Here is a 21,999-nt window from a genome sequence, read left to right on the forward strand (position 1 = left end):
CTGTATGACCCTCAAACATTAAAACAGCACATGCACGATCATCTTAGTGTCGCCTTCACAACTCGAGCAAGTCGATGGGATATCCATCCCCCACTCCCTCAACACCCCTCTGGTTAGCAAATGGCCCCATGCCAGCTTTCGAAGAAAAGGATAACACTCGAGTGCACCTGAAGCCTCCAAATTCAAGCAACCTCCGGTCTTCTAGGTGGCTCCCTCTTGTAGAGGTCATAGATATCTCTGAAAGATGGTTTAGTGCTATAGGTGGACCCCAAACCCTCACATTTTAGGATTCCTAGATAGAGGTCGGCAATGCTAAAATCTGCTCTACCAGCTGATTTCTGAATGAACGGATCACCAAAGTGGTATTCCATCTCTGCTCCATGAGGAAGAAGAGGTCACATAGCATCCCGATCTCGACCTCCTCCATATCGACTAAGTTCATCAACCACTGATCAAATGAGAGATCGGATTTCTACCAAAAAAAATGAGAGATCGAAAATCCAACCATTAGATGAAGGATTTTGCTACGGTGCTCCAAAGGGCATTTTGGTCCTTTTACTTTTTATCTATTATTGATCGACGAATTAAATATAGATCACTCGGATTTCAACTCGACGGAGTATCCGTGTGCATGGTTGGTGTAGTAAATATTTCAAAGATTAGGATTATTTCATGCCATAATCAAATTTATTTTTTTTCAAAAAATCTTCTCTTTCTCCATGGGAGATTGGAGGGGGGTGAACACAAAGGAGCTACAGGTTGGGGCAACGGTAGTGGCATGGAGAAGCCGCAGGCCATGAAGGGTTGGGGGAGGGGGGCGGCGGTGGAAAAGCCACGTGCCACGGAGGGGTGGGGGTTGGGGGGTGTTGCATGGAGAAGTCACGGGCCACGAGAGACATCGAGGGGTGAGAGGAGGGGTGGGTGGTTGTGGTGGCACGAAGAAGTCACGAAGGGAGGGGGCGCACAGGGTTGGGGGTGGATCTAAAGCAGCCGCGGGTGCTAAGGATGGGGTGGTGGGGGGAGCACAGAGTAGCCATGCCCGACGGGGGTGGGGGGAGGGGGGTTGGGGAGGATGCAGAGTGGTGGCGAATGCTGAAGGTGGGGGGGGGCATGAAATCAAGAGCGAAAGAGGCATAGGCCGTCGAGGGAGTTGGGGGGATTAGTGGTGTGAAGGAGGCACGAGTCATGGGGGGGTGCACGTAGAGAAATGGAGGAGGCTCGGATAGGGGTGCAAATGGATCGGATCAGATCGGATCAGATCATGAGTAACCCTAATCCAACTCGGTTCCTTGATCGGGTCTAAATATTGGACCCATATCTAGTTTAATAGAAGATCGGATCGGATTAGATCGGAATCATGATCAAATTTCTTGACCAAATGGATCATTCAAGTTGGATTGGATCTATATATAATCCAGCTCCAATCCATGAATATGGGTCCAGTTCAGATCTGAATCCAAGTCCGAGTTGGTTCAGGCCTGGGTTATAAATAACAAGATCAATAAATACCAACTAAGGGCTATCATAGTACTGTTTTGTATAGCAACATTGCTTGAGGACTTGCTTTTCTTCAATATGTACTTTTTATTATTGGCTTATGTACCAGTTTTCAAATTGTCAAGTAGATGCTCAATCTATTACTTGTTTTTAATCCATATCTGATTCTACTGATGTTATTATTCTTGTTGATGTTTTCAATAAAATCTATGAAGCTAAAATGAGTATCAAGATCCAACTAATGAGAGCAAATAAAAATGAGTACTAAGATATTTGACATAATTTGAAAAGCTAGTGATGACAGCCAACAACATTTGATCAATAGAATCTTAGTTCTTTTCCAACCAGTATGTAAAGTCTGGGCGATTGAAGGTAGGAGGAAGTTAGGGAGTTCTATTTTATCTATTTTTAAATTAGTATGCTTCTATTACTTTTATAATATTAGATGAATAAATATTTCAATTCTACTTCCATTGTGCTTCTTTTTGATATATATTCAAAACATTGAATGAGATTGATGGAGCAGTAGAAATATGAGTTTAAAAGGACCATCTTTCAAATAATTGAAGGATTGTAATTATCCAAACAAATGAAGAAATAAAAGAAATAAAAAGAAGTAGAGCTTTGAATTTTAATAAACTTAGGAGAATGAAACCAAAGAAGATAATCATAGCCGGGTCTCGTATTAGGTTCGGATCAGATCGGGTAGTCTATCCCAAAATCCAAATGATCCAAAAGTCTTCACGAGTCCAGTCAAGTTGGTCAGATCAAAATTTATTAAATCTAAATCCGATCCAAAAAATAAAATGGATCCAAGTTTAGAACCCCACCCGAATCCATGGACCCTTTAAAATGGTTTGGGTTGGGTCTACATGGATCAGATTGGGTCGGTTTATACGTCAACTCGATCCATTTGCAGCTTTAGGCTTGGAGGGTTGGGTGGTGGCATGGAGGAGGTGCGGAGGGCTGAGAAGGGGAGTGCAGAGGAGCCACGGATGGCACCGAGGGCTAGGGAGGTGGGGGGTTGGGCGCGATAAAGCCATGAGCAAAGAAAAAGAAAGAAGAGAAAATAATAATAATAATAATAAAATATTATTTTAAAAATAATAAATATATAAAAATATTAATATATAATATCATCAATATTTTTATAATAAAATATTATAAAAAATATCGTAGCAAAATTCTTAGATGGAACATCCACCATATGTATGTCACCAATTCCCAATTGCACGATATCCAACGTGCATGTGCTCCTGACTGCTCCAATTTTCCACTAGTGCCCCGGACATGGTCCATGCAATAATTACTCTGGTCAAGGGGCTACCTTGAAGATCTTGTGATGGACTACTTGCTCGCACTACGCACGCATGGAGAAAATTTTATTCCTTTGGGTAGTATTTGGTTGCCTTATTCTGGATGGAATAAGGGCTTATTCCAACTCATTATGCCAAACAAGTAAAAATTTTATGATGGGCCATCCTGGTTTAGCAATTTCGATCAAACCATTGGTATTCTAGAATACCAATTCTATGATCCCTCATGGAATTGGTAATTCTAGATCTCTCTATTCCCAGTAGACCTAGGGGTAATCAGTGTCATTTGCCAAAAATTAATGAGGACGGTGAAAAGGACCATGAAACCCTATTACCTCCCTCTTTTTATCTCTCTGTCTTCACACTGCGGCCGCTGCTTATACCCTCTCGCCTTCTTGGTTGCTTGATCTCCTTTGCAGACCTCCTCCCCTCCATCCCCACTGTCGCTCCAGTGTTCTCCTTCATTCGATTTAAATTTCATGACTGCTGGTCATCATTGCACCCGCCTCACACCCTCTATCCTTCTCTCTTTATCTTCATGCCGTGTCCACCGCTCAAACCCTCTCACTTTCTTGGTAGCTTGAAATCCTCCACAGACCTCCTCCCCTCCATCCCCTTCATCATTCTAGTGTCTTCTGTCGATTGATTTGCTTTTCAAGACCATCGATCGTCGCAGCACTTGCCTCACACCCTCTCGATCTCTCTACAAGTAGGTCTCCTTCTCATGCACACTGTTGTCATCCCTCTCACAGTGGCTAAGGTAATTTTAATTTGGCAGCCTTTTGATTTTAATTTGGATATGTTATGAACAATGTTAAGGGGATTTGTTGCCTTGTGGTGTCCAAACATGAATTATGCGTTAAGTCTTTGAATGATACCTGTGAATATTGTCTTATATCTATGGATTCTCCTATTTATTCCATAAAATTTTCATTTTTTTATTTTTAATTCTTTTTGACTTTGAACTTTTGTGCTTTTTACCTATTTTCTATCTATATTAAGTTATATTATTTTTCTTGTATTTTATTTTGACAATGATGATGGGCTACCTTATGATTGAGCATGGCTATGAAACAAGTGTTTAACTATATAATTAGCTTTTACATCTTGTAGCCTGATGCTCCACTGACTTCAACTTTGCATGTCCTGAGCCACCTTCCATACCATTTTTTATTTATTTTCTTCTTCTTGTATAATGATTTATATTTTTTTTTTGTATTCTCTTTTATCCTTGCATAGATTGGCTTCTTGCAATTGATTGTCTCAAAGTTTGCGTTCATATAGCTAAAATGCTGAGAGTCCATACGACCCATGATTCTAAACCTGCAAGGGTAGGATCATCACATAAGAGGGCACCAAATTGGACAGATGCCCCTTGATCTGGTCATGCTTGGCTTGGTGAGGCAAGAGAATGACCAAGGCAATTATCAAAATGGTACCTTCTCCCAAAAACCTGAAAGAAGATGACGAATACATTTAACGAGCGAACCAAAAAGACCTTTATATATAGAAACTTCAAGAATCAATTGAAGGTCTTAAAGAAGAACTTTAACTTGTATTTTAACTTAGCAAGTCAATTCGGATGGGGATGGAACCTTGTGCTCAAAGTTCCTACCCCTAGGGATGAACAAATATGGGAGGAGGTTATCTCGATGAGTGTTCAATGGTTGTTAATATCATAGCTAGCAAGCATATCGGTATTTGATTGCACTTATTTATTTGTTCTTATAACAAGTAAACAAGGAGTATGCTCGCAATAAGGATAAGCCTTTCTCTGTCTTTGATGACATTGATATTCTTTTTTCAAAGAACACGACCACTGGTAGATGCGGGGATACATCTGCTCTTCCTGAGGGAGTTTCTGATAATGACACCTCTGATGACCAGACAGATCGGATTGACTTAGAGGACTTGAATCTTAATGATAGGCAACCTTCAAAACCTAGTGGTCAAGTCTTTGTTTCATCTTCTGGCCCTTTTGAACCTTCTGAATAGAGTATGTCTAATGTATCCCTTAGCAGCCCAACTTCCTGTGCTGTGACACTACCCACCTACTATTTTCCAAATGCACCTCCATCCTCCACCAAAAAGAGGTCTAGGTCAAGCTCCATGACTCCAACACATAGGATTAGGATGAATACTGATGTAACTGATGCTCTCCTAGATTTGGTGGATCAAGGGAGAAGAAGATTAGAAATTACCTCTGAGATTTTTAGGAGGGACAAGCTTGCTAGGCCTATGCTGTATTCCATTGATGAATGCATGGCAAAGTTGGAGAGGCTTCTCTGTGTTACGCATGAATGCATCCTTGCTGCAGGAGAGACATTTAAACATGAGATGAATCGATGGTTCTTTATGCATTATGAGAGGCCACTATTGAAAGCTTGGCTGCAGAGACAAATGATTAACTTCTATTGTGTCCCATCATCCATGGCAGCCCCTTTCGGATCAAATGTATTTTTTGAAAGTGCCCCTAATGTTTTCATACCTCCTCCCATACATGATCTGAATCAAGGTGGTACACATCCTTTCATGTAATAGTCCTTCAGGCCTAGCACTTATGGTAGCTCAGCTGCATCTCCAACCCAATCTGGTGACTTCTTAAGCCATGGATGATATTGTTTTTCTATGTTTGTACTGGATGTTTTGAAAGCATAGTTGATGTACTTGTAATCTGTGCTTCATATGCTTCTTGATTTTGGATTCTATACTGTATGTTTAATCTCCATAAAGGAGATATGTTTTGAGGTAGCCCTTTGTTTTGTTTTGGGATGTGCCTATGTAATATTGGATGAAACAACTTATGTTATGCCATAATGATATACCTATTGGATGACTCCATGAAATTTACATATCCTGTATTGGTTTTTTTTTTTTAGATAGACACCTTGCATGAGCTGATGGACTTTTTGATTGATAAGGATAATTATTCGTAAGATGCGATCACCACATTCATAAGGAATGGAATCATTCGTGTCGATGATTGTAGCATGGTTTTGAAGATGCCTTATCGAACCCATCCATTCTCCGATCATGACCTCATTACAAATATGTTGAGTGGCCATCCAGATTGGGGTTATGATTACTTTAGAATAATGAACATAATATTTCTATAGTTAGAGCAGTTGCTTGTGTCACATAGCCTAATAGCTAGCACTCGCTGTGTGACTGCTCAAGAGTAATTGGCCTATTTTCTATACTGCATAGGTCATAGTATCATCAATAGGATCTTGGTCGAAACTTTTCAGCACTCAGGGGAGACGATATCATGGCACTTTAACAATATTCTGAAAGCCATATGTTCATTGAAGTAGGAGTTTATGGTCCAACCTAGTGAGGATATAGGTGTGCACCCATGCATCCATGAAAATAACCTTTTCCATCCTTATTTTATGGTACCTCGATCCTTCTTAAGTAGGATCGACAGCCGACATGAGGGTTTCTCCATTGACGTGTCGAGTCAGGGGAGTTCAACATGCTGGAAGGTATCCATATTATCTCTTTTTTAGGGTTTCAATATTTTATTGACTTTCAAAGTCATTTTCCCATTGCATGGTTGGATACAAGAAAATATTACCTTGTCAACTCAGGATATGCCAACATGGACAAGTTCCTTGCTCCTTATCGGGGCAATAAGTAATTGTAGGGATCTATACAACCATCAACATGCACAATTGCGAAATTGTGTAGAGAAGGCCTTTGGTATTTTGAAGAAGCAATTTAAGATTTTGAGAACTCCCATACCATATCCCTTCAAGGTGCAAAAGCATATTATTATGGCTTGTTGCATCATTCACAACTTTATAAGATGCAGCCAAGGTAATGATAAATATTTCAATATGTCATTGGCACCCTTGCCTATGGACCCGGACGAAGATAATGTCGACCCCTATTTGATTGTAGGGGATAATGAAATCTATAAAGGTGAAGAACTGCACAATTCGATAGCTAATAGGCTATGGGTTGCTCATAACCAGTGGAGTACACTTTATAATTGGGGTCATATAGTGAAGTTCATGTGTATACTAATTGTAGCATAGTTTATATTATTATGTATAATGTATTTGATATTGATTGCACATAAATGCAGGAACTCGAGGGGATGTTCAGTGAGTTCTAGTGATATATTCAGAAAGATTCTATGTGATTTTCGAGGGACGTACATGAGGGATTTATGACTCCTAGGCTGAGTGTCAATGGGAAGTCTCCAGGTATAAGCAAGCCTTGTACAAGAAGTTTCCAACTAAAGAGGAGGCCATTGCTACACTTAATAGCTATCTACAATCTCTTTGCTCCTCTCGCGAATAATATGATGACAATACATTTAAAGAAGACAAAATCCTTGTTGGCAGCCCTATGAATGTGTGTGCATGTGATGGTACCTTGCTTCTGGTTGTAGTTGCCTTTTTTGTAGGTTTTCTTCTTGGGCTTGTGGTTGGACATCTTTAATTTGTGTTGTCTATATTGTAATATTAGATGCCCTCTTTGCGGGCTTTAACTTAAAGTATTTTACAAGTTAATGATATTTTTGGATTTTACTTTTTGCCATGGTAATGATGTATTTGGACTTGTTCTGTATAAATGTTTAACTTATTGTGCAAGTTGTTTTGGATTTATTTTCTTCTTGATTTTGAACTTTTGGCAACTTGATTATTGGGTTTTGGATTTAAATTATTGTCAGTCCATTTTAGCCATGACCTTTGAGCTTAATTCCCCCTCTATTATTCTTTGCCAGCATTTTTTGATTTGTTCATGAATGCTTAAGTAGAGAACAGGTCTAAAACAATGATGAGTATCATGGCATGGTTAATTTGGCACTTTTGAAATGCTAGGATTACTTCAACCCTCATGTGCCATGACACATTCTTCTTCTGATACCATTCTAGGCAACTGATAATGATGTATTTGAACTTTAACTTCTTGGCAGCCCATGAATATGCCGTTTTGTGCTATGTTTAACTCGTTGGCTGCCCCTTCTATCATACATATTTGGATAATTGTATGGTTATATTTAAATTGCATGGCGGGCTCGTATTCCATATGCTCATCCTAAAACATACAACTAGATTTGTGGCTCTGCTGCCTTGGTTATTATTTCCCAAATGATGTATCAATGGAAGCTGAAATTGATGGAAATGGGGATATATTCTCTACATATTGTGTTTTGGTTATTATTTTCCAAATGATGTATCAATGGAAATTGATAACTGTTCATATTTGCAGATAACTGTCCAGAAACTTATATATTTTGAATCATCTAGGTCTCATGTTAGCAGGTCTTCTATACAAATTATTCATGCTCGATTCTCATTTTGGGTTATCATTGTCTTATGTTTTGGATCAAACTAATATGTCTTCTTTTTTACTCTTATTTTTTGGGTTTGGATAACATTTTATTTCACAGTATTTTGGCCTACTTTACAATTGTAAATTCTTGTTGGGTTATTGTTTCTTCTATTGTACGTTCTTATTGCTCCTCAGTTAATACAGATTCCGTCCTTTTTATCATGAGGAGTCTCAAGCACATAAGAAATTTAAAAATAAATATTATTAGAAATAAGAAAGAGCTTCTTCAATATTAGCAACCACTGTTCTAAGGTTGCTAGACAAGTTTGTTTCAAAAGAAACGTAAATTCACATGCCAAAAGCATTCTTAGGTTTTTAAAAAAAATTATTATCTATTTCTTATGAAATTGAGACTTATTTCGATATCAATCATTAGAATAATACTGTATTAATTATAGTAAAATATAGATAAAATATTAGATTTTTAATTAAATAAAAATTTGAAATAAAAAAAAGAATAGCTGTTCACTCAAAATTGATAACTCTATTTTAGGAATAAAGTTTAGGTGTCCTTACACTACCTCGAGGATTGTGAAGATGCGAGCCCTGCGTCACCGGTGTATGACGTCACGTCCTGATGCGGAAACGGACGGGCAGGATCATTTTGATCGGCTAAATAGAGGGCACGGAAATGCCATACACGCGTGCGATAATATGTGTAACGTTTATTCGGCTGGTCTTGTGCGGCTGGCATCATTATACGGATCCGGAAGGAGACCCACCGCATCTCCGCTCTTATAAACGGGGCCTCCATCTTTCCGACTAATTGTTTCCCCTTTCATTTCACAACACGAAGGAGAGAGGGAGTCGAAGGAGAGGAGGCCCCTCGCCGAGCGACAGACGAGAGGTACAACCATTGGAAGTCCATGATCTCATTGACTACGAATTCTTCGCCAGTGCTTTCAGTATTCTCTCCTCTCTTTCTTTTCCCCTTCACTCTTCTTCTTATTCCTTTCATGAGATTCTTGGTCCTTCTGGGGTTTTGAATGAATGCCGAGAGTTTCTGACCTAGGGCTTCGATTCTTGCTTCACTTTTTTTAGAGTTCCAGGGGAAATCAACCGTTTCTTATTCCAATGGAGGTTTTCATCGATTCTTGGAGGGTTTTAGCTGGCGGGGTTTTGATTCTTCGTTAGTTTCTTCAATTTTTTGATTCGCATTATCATTGAATTTTTCTGTTTTAGTTTAAAAAAGCTGAAACTAAGGGAAGTAACGCAAAGCCTGTAGCTTAACCGAGTAGATGATGAAGAAAGAGAGGATCTTGGTGCACGCCGATGGACATAACGGTAGTTTGGACCATGTTTAGTATTTATTTATTTTGTTTATTTTTAATTTTCAGAGTGCGACTAAAAATACGGGGCAACATTGCGTCCTTTAACCGAATATGAATGAAACTTTTAACCAAAAAGAGGGTAGAGGGACCTTATCAATGATGGTGGTTTAGATGCATGGGGAGGACTAGGAAGTGATGATGAGAGGAGAGGATCGGGAGAATCTGGGGTGTGATGGTGATGAGAAAGAAGTAAGGAATAGGAGTAAGAAGATTAGAAGATATAAAAGATATATGAAAATTTCATTAATTTATATATCCTTTATTTTAGCATTGCCGGATGACAAATTCTCCAACTCAGTGGACTCTGTTGGAAGAGCTTAGGCGAAAATATATTCTGTTCTAATATTTTATCACCAGAAAATCTAGAGATAATGTTTTTTGATGCAAGTGAACTAGTTTTAATATCACTACTGCAGCTGCAATAATATTGTGGATAATATTTCCTGAGGTTTTATTCCTTTTCACTCACTGTCACCGAAAATCACATAATTGGTTCTTGTTTCTTCTTCACTTATTCTTGTTGTTTGTGTAGGAACACTATTTGCATATTCTTTTCTTTAAATCCATTGGTAGTGCGAACTATATTTGTGTCTGGAAGCAATGTTTTTTTCTTTCTTACTTCCGAGTCTTTTAATCTTATCACTGTGAAACTGAGGAGAATTTGGTACTTTGAACATTTTTTTTCAATGAAATCCTTAATTAGATCTGTAAAGAAAATGAAAAAAGACATTGGTATTTCTCCACGAAAAAGGCATATGAACAATTAAAATCATAGTAAGATAGTTTGAACTCTGCCTGATGAATATATTTGTAGAATGAAGTCCATGAATTCCCACAAAAACAAAAAAAATACTCATGTCACACATTTCTATTGACCTTCAATTGTGACTGTAATTTTATTGCTCGAAGACGAATTTCTTTCCATCAAAGGAGTTGCTATGTAGAAACCTGGCCTTTGAGGCTGAGGTAGCAGTGCACTTTCAGTGCCTAACATGAGCACTACCTCTGCCATTGTTGGTCTATACTCACTCCATTCTTGCACACACAAGAGAGCCACTTGGATATACCGTAATATTTTAAACTCCTGATATGCAGATCCCACTGCTTCATCAAGTATTTCCAAGCATCTACCTTCTGTCCATAGTCTCCATGCCTGTGATAATCCACGTACATTTAGAATGAACAACTAGAAGTTATATCTAGAATGATGACATTTTTGCATTCAAGTACTCACATGTCCTAAAAGGTCTACACGAGCTTCTGCTTGATTGATCATTCTATTCTTCTTACCACTTAAGATTTCTAACACTAGAACACCAAAGCTGAAGACATCTGATTTCACTGAAAAGATACCACCCATTGCATACTCTGGTGACGTATATCCACTGCATGTCATTAGCAAAATTAGTTCATGCAACTAGGATATTGCACTCAGATTTATACTTTGTGAGTTGATACACTTATGTACTTGCTATGTCCCAACAACTCTATTTGTATTCTCTTCAATTTGGTCAACCTTAAAAATTCTTGCAGTACCGAAGTCTGAGATTTTTGGGTTCAGCTCCTCATCAAGAAGAATATTGCTGGCCTTCAAATCTCTGTGAATAATTTTCAACCTAGAGTCTTGGTGAAGGTAAAGAAGTCCTCGAGCAATTCCTATGATGATGACGAGGCGCTTTTGCCAGTTCAAAAGTGCACTTCTTTTCCTATCTGGTCCAAAGTTACACTCCTTATAGTTTGACAAATGTAATCTGAAATTCAACTTAGCTACTTATTCTTTACCCTTTTCCCTCCGAGATAAGTCCACTCCATATTTTAAATAAATATAATCTATCATTTACAAAAACTTATACTCTTTAAATCCATCATTAAACTTCTAATCATAAGTTGCACTTATATTTAGCACAAGAAAGAATGCCTTATATGCTAATCCTTATGCAATTTGAAATAAAATCTTTTTGCATGTTAGTTTATTAGCGAGGACATGAGGTTCAGATTCTGCCTATTTCATTTCAATAGGAGACCTAATACGTAGTGGTGAATTAAGGGTAAAGGAAGTGTCAAGTTACAGGAATCAGATTATCTACTGCCACCATCACCACCACCTCTGCTCATCTTTTAAAAAACCAACTTGATTACCTAAAATGCATTCTGTCATAATTTTATTCCCTAGACATTCATACCACATACACCTTTTTTTTGAATGATAAAAATCTATATAGTGTATGAAAAGTCAGATAGATATTCTTCATGGCTGTCTAAGCTTACTTAGCAATTATTATGTTTGAAATTATTTCACCTTATATGGAAAAAGAATATATCCATCTTAATTGTTAATCCATTGCCTCATCAATCCAGTCTTGGTTTTCTAAAATCCTGCATGATTGACCTACACAGAAGACCTAAGCAGAAGTCCGAATATAAATTATGATCAACTAAATCAAATATTGCCACTAAGACTGTGAGATGTCCATCAAACATTGCATTGTATATAAAGCATAAAGTAGTCAAATGGTTCAAGGATAAAGACCAAACGGCATATGAAATAGTCCAAACTTGTATTTTGCAAGTACTCATACACCAGTAATCGTTCCTCTCCTTTAATGCAGCAGCCAAGAAGGCGAACAAGATTTCTGTGCTGAAGTTTGGCTACCAGCAACACCTCATTTGTGAATTCATGTATGCCCTGCACAGAATCTTTGGACAACCTCTTGACAGCAATCTTTTCTCCATCTTCCAATTGACCCTGACAATTGCTATATTTAGATGAGTTCCACAATGCTCTTTTTTCAAAGAGTTTGTGTCTTGCATAACTGTAGGATCTAATAGCAGTATGCCCTGTAGTCAAAAAAATTACCTTGCAAACAGGGCCAAATACACCCTCTCCAAGTTTATTGTCTTCAGAAAAGTTGTTGGTGGCAGTTCTTATTATATGTATATCAAATAAAGGTAACTCTAGCTTGTTTCCTCTGCTTTCCCTTAGTGGGTACTAACTGTTTCACCTAGGATGAAAATTTAGTATAACAAGATCAATTATGTGAACTTCTTGAATTCAACTTTACTTGCATCTTCATTCCAAAAAGTTTCAAAACAAAAAGAAAAATAATATTTGTAAATAGAACAACAAAAGTTTCATTCAAGATAGCAATTATTTTAATTCACTCACACTCACAAGTATGTATTCACATGGGTACAAATGTGGAATTCATGGTTGACAGAGTGCTGGGTATCAGGAGCTAAAGAATATACTGGGTAACAATCAGAGCTCAGCAAGGTCTGTCCCAGAAACCATGCTTAGATTGATTGAACCTTGGGTGTCACTCTGCACTGTAAAGCAAGCTGAAAGTCATGCCATGGTTCAGTAGAGATTATCGAGTATATTGTAATTTCTTCCTCAATTAGCCTGCAAATATCATTTATACTAATGGGTTATGGGGGCCCTATCCTTGTCTTTTCTCATTACACACACGCACACATGTATATGTACCTAATTAGCAGATTAATGATGAAACAATATTGAGGTCATAATGTAGTCATTGTCAATGTAGAACAAGCCTGCAGAACATAATAAAAACAAATGTAACATGCCATGCAAGTTTGTTTTCAAAACAATATGCCAAGGAAATGTAGATGGGTAGAGTTACTAACTACCGACGGCAACATGTGAAGAAATATATTGGAACTTAATATGTGTATACAATATATTCGAGATAAAAGCATTTAGTAGAATTGAAAATGCTTGTCAACTGGGATGTGTTAATTTATTTTCACAGCTGGACTGACTTTAATATATTTTCTGGGATTTTCTGGAGCTTATAATATTAAACTACTGACGACTAATATATGCATGGTTTGCATTTGAGGTGAACACTGGATCATGGGACCGCGGTGAACCTGGCTTAATTAGCCATTGTTATTATTTTTCTTAATGAGTTGTTGGTCTTTTGATCCATGGCGCCGCTACTCGGGTTTGAATATGAGACCTCTCACTTGGAGGAATGGATACCAGCTTTTAGTATTGAATAGCCACTGTATTATTCTCTATGTTAGTGTTGAATAGCCACCTTATTATTCTGTCTTGGGCAGAGTGTAAAATGAGGGGCCCTATTAACCAGAACCATATTCATTGGGAAGACATTGGAATGTGCTGCGGGGATACAGTTTTTGGGACACTGGATTCACATGGTTCGGTCTCAGGTCAGGATTTCTTTTATGTATCTTTTCCAGTACATCATAGCATATGTTTCCTTGCATAGTATGGCTTTCCATATTTGCTTAAAATGAGTTTAAAAGTTCTCTGAGTTTATTTTTGGTTTTTGAGAATATATATTGTTTTCATTTCTTTATTTACTATAAATTTTTTCTCAGAGTTACTTCTAAACCATTCTCTGAATAGAGGTGACACCTAAAGATCTTGCATCTGCCATCAATAATGGCCATAGAGCTTCAGCAGCTCTAGAAAGCGATATGCACATGGCTTGTCTTATGCATTTTTTGGATAATGAAAACTTGTTAGAGGGTAGCCAACGACCATTCGCAGCTAAAGCTTCCTCCTCTTGAGACACAATAAACTCAAAAGCTAAACAAAAATATTATCTACAGAATGTAAACATAGATGGGGAATCATGAGAGAAATTAGTGTTTGTTTAACTGAAATTGAGCCAAGGCAGACTCTAAACATTAAGGGGTTAAATGGATAGAGGAAGATAACAAGAGAATTAGTAGCTTTCCACCATATTGATCTTCACTGCATCAAATCTTTATCCCTAGGGATCATTCACTGATCAATATGTTCACTAATTATTATTTCTTGGCCACAACTTTTTCTAGAAGGGAAACACTCAAACGAACCTTTTTGTAGAACCTTAAAACACACTTCCATTACAATTAGAGGTGACAATGCTTAACCTATCTAACTTGATTCAATTTGTTGTAGGTTGGCTTGGATTACTTGTTTAATAAAATGGTCAAGCATGTGTCTGGATTTTTGACCTGTTCAATAAACAAGTTGGGTTTGGATGGACAAATTTTTGACTGATCTTGTATTTGACATGACCTGATTGCTACCCCTAATTACAATGAGCTTGACATTTGCTCATATATTTTGGTTCGGAAGAGTGAAGTAGGAAAATAAAAATTTCCATTCCTTGTTTGGCTTTTCTTAGATGCCAATTCCAAGAAGGATTGTGATGTATCAAGGCATCCAGAAACTAGGTCTAATGAAATCAACTAGAGTATTAATACAGGAGTGAAATGCTTGTAATATGACTAAAATAGTTTGACATGGATGAAGTGGTCATTGGTGCCTTAAATTATTAAAAGAAAGCTATATGGTGCACAGGACCAATACGGTGCACTTCTAATGGACTCATGAATGATGTCAACTTAATTATTCTGTGCATTGCGCAACCTGAATAAAATCATTTTACTTGTTAGCTTGAGCGTTGAATACTATTTTACTTCACTATTAGGCATAAAATTGTCTTATGGATGCTTAGTGCCAAATGTTGATGAAATCTGTTCTGAAAAATGTTGAAGAAATCAATGCTAATACCAGAACTAAAGCCATTAATATTATATAATAGCTTGTATAAATGATAGATCATGTCTGTTTGTGTAGGTAAAGGTACCTTGCTTTCTTTTTCTGTTCTTCTTCCAAGGAAGTCGAATATAGCACACAAATAGAAGAAACCCTGCCAGTGAAGAAATGATGATGACTATGACAGGCTTCTTTTTATGGTAATTACCCCTTATCTGGCCTGCACAACAAATTTTTGGAATTAGGACTTTCACTTGGGTACAATTCTTATGATATGGAATATCAGTTAGATAGTTTGTTGTACACTAACCTATCATATAATTATGCTTTGTGACATGTATGTTAGAACTGGTATACTAATTACACCTCGACTTTGTCATAAGAACATGTCCCTACATTCAGCGTGCCGACAAGCACAAACTCAACAGAACTATATCACCAAGTCACATTCCCTTAGAACCATATAAAGTAAAATAATATGGTTATTTTGACAAAACCAACAAAATATGTTAAGAGGTCTACGATAATCTCTTTAGTCATCTACCTCCTTTTCACTCAATAAAGGATAATATCTTTCGTCATCCGATGCAATCCAAAAGCCATATCCCGCTCCTAAAAAGTTCCAAATGTAGTCCATATCACTGGTACATTCCACACCTGACTCGCGCCTTTTCCTTCCCCTCTCAAGAAATAATCGTTACCTAATTCAGAAGATGCAAGCTGAACATATAGACTCTCCCCTCCTTCGGTGAACAGTCTAATATCGATGAGATCTCCGGTCCATGTTACACAGCCGCTCCCTTCATTGATAGCATAGGCGCTGCAAGTGCAGTTCTTCGGGCACCAGTCTTCACACTCTTCCGGACTTTTGTTGCTGTGCACGGTGGCATTTGATGTATGGGGCAACTTCACTTGTTGCAGCCCAAAGAAACCATCCGATGAACAATTTAAAGCTGTTCTCCTTACACAGCCATCAGAATGTCTCTCAATCTCCAATTTTGAGGAGACTTTGGACTGAATCCCTTCAAACAATCACAGGCCGGTGAGTAGCTTGTACTGCATACGCCACTAGCTCCACAGTTAGCATACTCGTCACACGGCTCTTTTGGAAGCCACCAGTAAAGGTCCCATACAAGTTTTGGTTTAGGCCGTACCAAACGCTGAACCACTCCAGTCTCGTTCAAAAAAAGACGAGATAGAATAGAATTGTCAGTACTTCGTAGGTGTAGGTGGTCTCATAGTCATTGGAAATTAGATTAGACCTGAGCATGTTATTTGTTTTCATCTCTGGAATGCCATTAAATCCATGTCCATTCCAGGGTCCAGTGTGATATATTTGGACAGATCCTCTCCATAAGAAAAGCTCTGGTACTGGATTAACATGTATCTTGTAGGAGTCGTCCCCTGGAGAAGGGTCAGGGGAACTCTTCCATGACGTGAGATGCCTGTCAAAATTGGTCTTAAATCCCACCCAAGCTTCATACCTCATAGAAGTGTGTTACTCGGATGATCAAAGCTCTGCCACCATAAATTCTTTGAAGTTCCTTCAATCAGGACAAGATTTCTCGAGTCTAGGAGCTGTATGACGGGATTAATTGCATTGGGGGGGTGTTTGGTTGGGGGGAGTGGGGGTCCGGAATCGGAATGGGTGACTCCCATTCCAACCGTTTGGTTGGGAGGAGTCCTATTCCGATTCCAGGGTGGAATAGGAATGGCTCAATTTATATAAAATTCAATCCCTACTCTCCTCTATGGATTCAATTTTCCATTTCAATTTCGATTCCGATTTTAATTTCGGTCACAAACCAAACACTTCGGGGGATTTGGCCATTCCGATTTCGATTTTAAGTCATTCTAATTTTCATTTCCATTCTGATTCCGGTTGCGAACCAACAAACACCCCTGGATATTTTTGTTGACCACAAGATATGGCCGACGCTATCTAGTAGGACCAGCTTTCCATCATGTGTGAGACTGAGAACCCCCGTGGAGCCGTTAAGGGGAGACAACCTATTGGCAACCCACACAACTGTTTTATCTGGAGTGCCTTTGTAATTTATCCCCAAGTTTCGATTCTTTGAGTCACCAGGGCTGAAGAAGCCCAATTTGAAGGTCCCACCTGACGAGATTAAGGTTTGTCCATCTACAATGGATTTGGTCGGCGTTGTCGTATCTCCTGCAATGGAAAGAGATTAAGGTTTCCATTATTTAATAGAGAATGAAACGAGAAAGAAAATATGATTAGTACGTCAAGTTTTCACCTGCTTTACATGTTTCATGTTTCATCTAGTTATTGGAGGCTCAATAATCTATAAAAGATATTTCGGGGGTGTTTGGTTCGTAACCGGAATCAGAATAGAAATGAGAATCGGAATGGCTTGGAATCGGAATGGCCAAATCTCCCGAAGCATTTGGTTCGTGACCGGAATCGGAATCGAAATCAGAATGAAAAATTGAATCCAGAGAGGAGAGTAGAGATTGAGTTCTATATAAATTGAGTCATTTCCATTCCACTCCGGAATCGAAATTGGAATGGGATTCCTCCCAATCAAACCGTTGGAATGGGAGTCATCCATTCCGATTCTGATTCTAGATCCCCACTCACCCCAACCAAACACTCCTTTCATTTACTAAAACAGAGTTTAGTCGCTTATGTCGAGGCACTTTGCTCAAAGAAACCTGATCTGTAGGCACAATTGTAGTCTCTAAGATAGTAAGACTCCAATGTTGCTTGGAAAGTGCTTAAAGAATCATCGAATGGGCCGTGTTCCTCAACATCTATACTCACATAAAATGGCCTGCGAAGCACAGCTCGGTTACTGAGACCGTGGAGTCAAGAAAGACCACCTTAAGTCATGTTCCTAGTCTTTATTGATATTTTTCTAAAATAAAAAGTAAACTCGAATTATATGTGTAAATTTCTTGTGTATTACCTATATCTAATGCAGCAGCTTACAAGCTGTAAATCTGAAATCTTTATCAGATCTTTGATTATGATGACGGATATACCACACCCATTCCCTTCTTATATTTCTTACCTAATTTAATGAGACATGTTTCGGATTGAGAATTAGGAATTTCTTCACCAGACTTGAAAATCAGTACTTCATTCAGTGGCAGCTAAGGAATAAGGGTCCTATAACAGGTTAACATCTCAGTTAAATAACTATGATTGTATTTTGGATTATGCTATAACTGTTTCTTTTTTTGGATTATGGTATTTTTATAATAGTTCATAGTGATTTTGTTGTAATGATCAGATTAGGGACAAGAAAGAATTTTCTTACTCTTCTCAACGAAATTTATAAAAAGATTGAAGAATTGCGAAAGTAAGACTTAAGTTTTCTTTTCTTTTAATGATAATCGAAAACTAAGGTATATAATATCTATTTATAATGATAAAATCCATCTTTGCACAAGATGAACAAGATATCTCTTTCTAGTTATCTTTCCTAAAATAAAATTGACTAGTTGAAATAAATTCGAAAAAGTTAAAATTTTTTAGAAGGTAGATCTCTACTTCTCTATCAATTCTGCCGTATGTTTTTCTGTCTTATTTTTTTAAATAAAAAGATACATCCAATAAAATTTCTATTTAAAAAGAAAACTTTCAATTTGATTGATTTGTTTCAAGATCTAAATGATGGAATCTAGAACTGATGCTCGGGGTGACGCCCCTTAAAAGGTGGAGCATCATGTCATAGATTTTGAAAAGTTATTCAATGTAAAAAAAAGAAGAGCATCTGAATCAGATGTCATATGATCAAGTTATGGCTGTTAAAAGTTTGGTTTGCAATTTGGCTTCACATTGTGATTGATCTTGTTCTTAGACCCTATTCAGCCTTATACATGGTAGCCAAAGTGGTAATTGTGTACTTTTAGAGAAACCACCAAGTGTCAAACTTATAAATTTTTGTGAACAAATAACACTTGTAGCCAACTCTATGTAAAATGCTAGAAAACTTGGGTAGAGCTGCAAGAAGGGCCCATAGACTGATAAGGGAATCAATTCTGAAGAATTAGATGACTAGATTCTAGTTTCAGACAGGTAGAAAGAACAAAAACAAGGGATATCCTACACTAGAATACAACTGTTTTTTTTTTTTTTTTTGCATTAAGGACAAAAAAGGGAAAAACTGTGCTTTCTGCATCAAGGGAAGCAAGGGAACAATAAGCTCTGGCACTCATACCTGGCTGGCCGTGAACTGGGATTGTAGCTGCCGTGATTCCAAGTACTGGAAAGCATTCCAGCAATGTCATTTCTCCTTTCGCTTCATGGCATCTAGAAAGTCTCATCTGCCAGTACCATTTGTCTTATGATAAGCCAGCGGCTTTCCCTTGAGGATAACGTGCAGTTTGGAATTGGTAAAATACAAGGGTAATGTGGCTTGTGTTGGGCATCGGGCTGGCCACCTGATCACTATCGTAGACGTCAAAAATAATTACTTATAACTATATAGATAAGGTGAGTTGAGATCGTATCCACAGGGATTGTGTTAATTGCGGTTGAGTCATTTTGGATTTAAATTAAAGAACCAAGTAGAGAGCAATCAAGAAACTATTTAGATTAACTAGAAAGCAAGTAAATAAAGAGAAATACTTAAAGGTTGATTGTAGATATGGAAGGAGTTCTTAGGATCTCAACTGCTCTCTTAATAAACAGATGGTATCCTTTTTGTCATGCCTTTGCTATGTATCTAATCAATAGAGATATAACCTAGAGAGCATGGTCCGCACCCATAGATCACGGCCCATCTCTTAAAGTTATAGGCTAGTCAAAATTGATTTAAATATCATAAAAGAGTTGTCATCTAAAGATATTCTATCCCAAGAGCACGAACCATACCCATAGATTACGGTTTGTCCTAAGGGTAATATACTATTTTAGATCGACAACTTATGCAAAGTAAATAAAGACAAAGATATAAGCATGAAAAACAATTCTTTATTGCATGAAGGAAAAGAAATATGAAAGATTTCACAATGAAAAATATCGTCTAAAAAGATTACAGATAGAGCTCCTAAGAGGTGGTTATCTAGCCGGCCATCGTGAGATTCTTCACCACGATCTGCATTCTGAACTTTGGAGATTCCTTTTTTGGGACTTGGAGAAGACCTTCAGTAGCACGAGGAGGAGATTTAGTGGAGAATAGGTTGAGAAAAGTAGGTTTGGAAGAGGTTGGAAGGTGGAATAGGGTTGCTGGAATTTTTAGGCTTCAATCTGCAGGACTGCAAAGGAAGAAAGGTTTAGAGGACTTTTGGAGGCTTTTGGATGTGGGATTTTTATGGTTTGTAGGGGACTAATGGAGGTTGGGACGGTAGACTTTAAAGGAAAAAGGTTGGACTTATGGTCGGCTAAAAATCTGGAAAGACAGGGTTGGTGTGAAGAAGGATTGTGGCGTGGAATCTAAGGCTATGGGGATTATATCGTGGGGAAGGCTTGGAGAGAGATGATCCCTACAAGGGAGAGTATGTCCCTTGGAAGAGAAGAGGGGTATGTATTTATAAAGAATAGAGAGTGGGTGTCTAGGGTTTATGGCATGTAAGAATTGTGAGGAGGTATGTCAGAAAGAAAGGATATGGGGCGCTCCAATTTAGCGTGAAGGAGTTTGAGGCATCTAGGTTTTCTTATGAAGAGGGGTTGGCATGAGACTTCTAGGGTTTTGTTGAGTGGTCCTTGAATGATAGCCTTTGGATGGAGCATCTTTTTTCTCCTTCGTCAGATGATTAGTCGCGTTCACACTTGATCTTCATGAAGAGTAATCTTTTAGTTTGAGCCCTTGATATTTAAGTCATGTTCACACTTAAATCCATGTGAAGGGTTATCTTTTAATCTGGACCCTTGAATCTTAAGCTTTCATCTAATCTCTTTATGAATAAATCGCATTCACACTGGAATAGAAGCTGGTTGCCTAGTTCACTCAAATCTGATCCAATTTGAGTTCAATTAGAATCGTATGAACTCAAACTCCCAATCACTTACAAAATAATTTAGAGAACATCAAATTTTAATAAAATAATATTAATTATAATAATATTTAGTATTTTTAGTGACTTAATTTAAGTATCCATCACATTCTTCAATTTGAATTTTGTTCGTCCTCGAGTAAAGAAAGGATCTAGAATTAGACACCTTTTAGCTTAGTTTCGAATTTTACCAAGCAATTTTCTAAAGGGCCATTGATGTTCAATAAAACGTGAGTGAGGCATATCATTAAGGTATTAGTACTAACCATTATAAAAATTAAGTGAAGAATATTAATTTTTTTTTAAATTTTTTCTAATTTATCTTTATCTTTATCTCTAAATTATCTAATTTTCATATGAATAAGTGTAATATTACTTTCTTTCTTTATTTATTGATTTTTTTCTTTAACGTTGTATTGCTATTGAGTATCTTAACCCCTTAAGCTTTCTGTCTGACTCATATAGTGAGTTTTCAATCAATGACTTCCGAATCAGATGGCTTTAGAGTACTAGATATAAAATATCTCTTGGACTTATTAGCTCGAATCAAACAGGCTATGAGTTAAGACTAGCTTTACAACAGAGCTTATTTGTCCTTCACATCTTTTGATACGAAACTCAATGCTTAGACAAACAGATCCGATTACTCAGCATGAAGTACTTGAAAATTATTTTATTTTAAAAATAATTTTTTTATAAAGAAATGTATAGTCATTCTATATAAGTCCATAGGAAGTAAACTCTTCTTTGATGCTGGTAGGAGGAATTGAAAGTGCTCACAAAAAAAATGCTTATGTTCTAGATTTAATTCTTTATTGGATTTTCTTAATATTTGATTCTTCAATATCTCATAAACTCTCTAATCTGTACATCAATTTATTTTTTTAAAAAAATACTGGATTCAGCTCGATTTTTTAGCATAATCGGATGTCTAACCGCTAAATACTAACTTATTCGAAGACTTTAAAATTTATTATTATTATTATTATTCTCTTTCTCCAAC

General features: G+C 37.4%; 1 pseudogene; it reads right to left on the reverse strand.

Annotated features, from left to right (window-relative positions):
• Positions 1 to 9,085: 9,085 nt before the first annotated feature.
• On the reverse strand, positions 9,086 to 19,289 carry LOC109505916 (receptor-like serine/threonine-protein kinase SD1-8; annotated as a pseudogene).
• Between the last annotated feature and the right edge of the window lie 2,710 nt (positions 19,290 to 21,999).

Source organism: Elaeis guineensis, chromosome 2, assembly GCF_000442705.2.
Source record: "Elaeis guineensis isolate ETL-2024a chromosome 2, EG11, whole genome shotgun sequence".
NCBI lineage: Eukaryota > Viridiplantae > Streptophyta > Magnoliopsida > Arecales > Arecaceae > Elaeis > Elaeis guineensis.